The sequence below is a fragment of the Trachymyrmex septentrionalis genome, unplaced genomic scaffold (assembly GCF_001594115.1).
Source record: "Trachymyrmex septentrionalis isolate Tsep2-gDNA-1 unplaced genomic scaffold, Tsep1.0 scaffold19, whole genome shotgun sequence".
Classification (NCBI taxonomy): Eukaryota; Metazoa; Arthropoda; class Insecta; order Hymenoptera; family Formicidae; genus Trachymyrmex; species Trachymyrmex septentrionalis.
In genome coordinates, this window is record NW_017305071.1 from 888,086 (window position 1) to 892,030 (window position 3,945).

The 3,945-nt window shown below is 35.9% G+C and overlaps 1 protein-coding gene across 3 annotated transcripts in view; it reads right to left on the bottom strand.

Annotated features, from left to right (window-relative positions):
- Positions 1-3,945, bottom strand: part of LOC108747028 (wiskott-Aldrich syndrome protein family member 3) — a 24,380-nt gene that overhangs the window by 18,217 nt on the left and 2,218 nt on the right. Inside the window, exon 1 of one of the 3 annotated variants that reach the window (XM_018484244.1) lies at positions 3,451-3,479. The exons of the other annotated variants lie outside the window; for them this stretch is intronic. The gene's annotated coding sequence lies outside the window, so the exon portion shown is untranslated. Of the gene's footprint in view, positions 1-3,450; positions 3,480-3,945 lie in introns of those variants that run through there. 3 annotated transcript variants of the gene reach the window in all.

Below are 3,945 nucleotides of genomic sequence, written 5' to 3' on the forward strand. Positions count from 1 at the left end.
AAATGCGGTCAGGTTATTATTGCGTGTAGGATCGTTGCGTAAGAGACGTAATCGCGGGTTTCTGGCAACTTTTAAAAGCGAAGGAGCAAAGACACCAGTCTCGGCGTCGACGATACCCTCCTACGTACCCTCTACGATTCCCTCAGCGATTTCCCACGAGCCTCGTCGAACCGTGAGCACCATAAAGGCTGAGCTATCGATTTTGCATCGCGCGTCTTTTTCCGTCACGCCGCGGGAGCTTCTTGGCGTTCGTACCAAATAGGGATGCAGTAAAAATACCCCTCGTATCATCGCGGTATCGACGGTTTCGTTTATATACAATGCTTTAAAGTGAAAGTTTATCCTACAATCTTACGTAATCAATTTAATTGGTGGTTAATAATATTGCTCCAAATTTTTTTTAGCCGGCAGCAAAAATCGTCGAATTCGTTCGTCGCATTAATCAATATTATTTAATGCTACGCTACAAATTATTCTCAATCCGTTGGATAAAAACGCGTACGTTTCCGAACTATTTTCTCATTCTAGTTTCTTGTCACTCGAAAGAAAACCGAAGACCCCGTGGGCACGAAATGGAGCAATCTGAAGGTACTAAGTATACAAGACGTGAGCAACGTACGTGACAGAATTACGCGCGTGAGCCTGTCGTTAACATGCGATTGCATAATCTCGCAATTGCATTTGCAGAAATTTCGAGAGACAAAATGCCACGGTATGTATTTACGTTACACGACAACGGCACGTGGTCGATCCCGTTCAAGGTAACAGCCAGCGGAGACCTGGAGAGTGAAACGGCAGTATTGTATTTAGATGTCTATAAAGCGAAGATATTCTGGCGATGACTGTTGCATGTGTTAGGAAAATGACAGAATAATTATAAAATCGTAAAGAGTGCTATTGCACTGTTGAAAAAAAAAATGATATTCGATATGTAAAAAGGGTTGAGCGCGAGATAAGTTTGTTACATTATCAAGAATTCGATACTATGAAACTCGATTTGCCTATCGGGTTCAGATAAAATTGGGTTGGTAACAGTAGCTGAGGGAGATCCACCGGAAGATGATCCAAGATTAGTCGAATAGCCGTGAACGAAATAAGAGGGTCGAGCTTGCTGGTCGCATTCTCCCTCAGGGCTACATTGAGAATGTCAACAGAGCCGAGAGGGTAAATGCGGATCCAATTGGGTCACAAAGATCTCGAGACCAACTAGTGAAGTTTCGAAACTTTAGGAATTCCTATAGAAACTCTAAACAATTCCAAGCTTCTGCAGCTTCGAGTTAAAAAATTTTCAAATTGAAAGAAAAAAGGAAATCTTATCAAGAGTAACTGATGGTTTGATAATTCTAGAATTTCAAGGTTTCCAAGACTTTCAATCTCTAATTCCACCTAGATTAATCTCGATTCAATTTTATCTCTCTTTATCTTGTCTAGTTCGAAAGATTAGAAAAAGATGAAGAGTAAGTTGAACCAGAGATTAAAGTTAATCAATGTTAGTCGAAACGGAGTAGAGCTTTATAAATTGTGTTTAAAAGTTCGAAGTTACTAGAAGAGAGAGATATCTCCTCTTTCTAACAACACCAAACTTCAAAGTTATAATAACAAAATTTCGAAATTTGTCGAATTAGAGCAATGGCATATAAAAAAAAAAAAACTTGAGCAATAGTCGAATTAACCAATCATAACAGAAATCGTAAGACGATAACGTGAAGCAATATCAAATCCAACATATTGATTTCTTTGCTGCTTAAGTTGCTTTTTTTGGGTGCCATGGCCCTCAGGCCCGATGAAATGTTCGCCACATGTTCGAATTGAGAATCGATTCTAGACAGAGAACTCAGGTCTAGGCAGTAAGAAAAAGACATGATGACTTGGCATATTAACAGTCGTCAATCGATAACGCCGCGTGCACGCATATGCGTACGTAAAACGCATGCACACCCGCGGCGACCGCGATCTAATGGTTCGTTAATAAATTAATGCAGGAAAGGTCACAGACGGACCATAGCTCTTTGAGATCGTGCCACTGATGCATCGAGTGCAGAAGCGTTCTTCACTTTACATTTGCAGGCGATTCGAGCTTTCGATAAATATAAATTTTCATTCTTCAGATCCAAGTACTAAGTACGATAATTATCAATTACGATATGATTAGTATACACTACCACTTGTTCTAATCCAACAAGTATTATTAAAAATAATTTAAAGAAAAGATAATAAATAATATTAACCTTTGCAAGATGGAAGAACCACTATAGTGGCTCTGAAACAGTGTCATATTTTACAAGCGATATAATCAAATGAATTATAAATCTTATTTAAGGGAAAGCTCGAATCTGTCAGACTTTAAAAATAGATCTCCGCTCTTTAAAGGTTAATTAGTGCAATCCGATGACACATCCTCGTTGCCGACTCAAAAAATTAGAGCGATATTAATAATGATATTAATAATACACGATGTTCTCTGATTTGATATTCGTCTCAACAATCTGGGTCTTATTGTAAAGAAATATTTATTGATTTGTACTATATAGATGATCCAAAGTAAAAGTCAAAACGTTTATATTTTTGTTTTCATATATTTTTTGCATAGGATTAACTTATGTTGTGGCTCGCATTGATTTATTTTGAGTAAAAGATTATTTTTTTGGAATCTTTCTTCTTTGTTATATATTTGATATTAATAATGATAAAAGTGATAATTAACCCTCTATGATCCAACTGGAAATTTGAAGATCCAATCAAATTTTCAATTTTAAATTATTTTGCTTTAAATTCAAACACATACAAAAAAGAGAAAAACATTTCGGGTCATATTCGTGAATATTGAAAGAGTATTCTTGAATGTTTAAAAGTGTGTCAGAATTTTTTTCAGATTTTTTTTGAGCCCAAAAACCTTTTGAAAAAATAAAGCCAGACACCAGTGACCCGATTGAAATACGAAAGTAATGAAAAAAATGTTTTTTGGACCACGGAGGATTAATAATAATATTAATAATGACAGAGTTAAATTGATATTACGAGAAATTAAAGAATACTTTGCAATAATTCGTTCACATCGAGATATTGATCGAGAATCAAAACACCTTATGGAAAGAATGATTTTGCCGAAATATCTAAAAATTTAGGTAGCTACAAATCTGAAAAAAAATTTCATTAGACCATTAAAATAATTAGGTAAGAATCTCAAGCATAATAAACAACGTTGGAAAAAAGTTTGTGCAGTCGATGTAATTGTTTCGATGGTCCAACAAAATTATTTTCAGATCTATATCTAGCTAAACTTTTAGATATTTTAGCAAAACTTTGCAGTGCTTGTATCGCACATTAATGGCTTTGCATTCATTTCACACGCAAATTATTTTTAAACGATCGTTAATTTATATACATCGTGTGATACTCTCAGCACGTAACACCGACCCTTCCTCCGGTTCGCTCCATCGCGAAACATACCTCCGGGCTCTGCAATTTCCCACGTTCAAGCTTTTCCCCGCTATTTTCCACGTTTCCCGTGCATGCAATACGCGCGAATATGCAGGTAAACGTGCACGTGCAGGTTCAAAGTCTTTCCTAAAAAAATTTCAGAACCGTATAGAGAGAGAGAGAGAGAGAGAGAGAGAGAGAGAGAGAGAGAGAGAGAAAGAGAGAGAAGGAGGGCTGATATTATATTTGTCGTACGATAAATTTTTCAAGCATTGTTAATTGGCTGCAGGAGAGATGAGTTCTCGATCTTTCTATTTTATAGCCCGTATAATAAATCAACAGACTTGAAAAGTTTGTTGTACAACGAATGTAATATCAACCTAACTCAATATTATGACACAAAGATCGAATCTACTATAGTATGCACAATGATAAGTGTTATCCTATTAATTAAATATCGTAAGATAGATCTCCTAGAATAAAATAATCGTACGATAAAACTGATAATTATAAAATATATATATA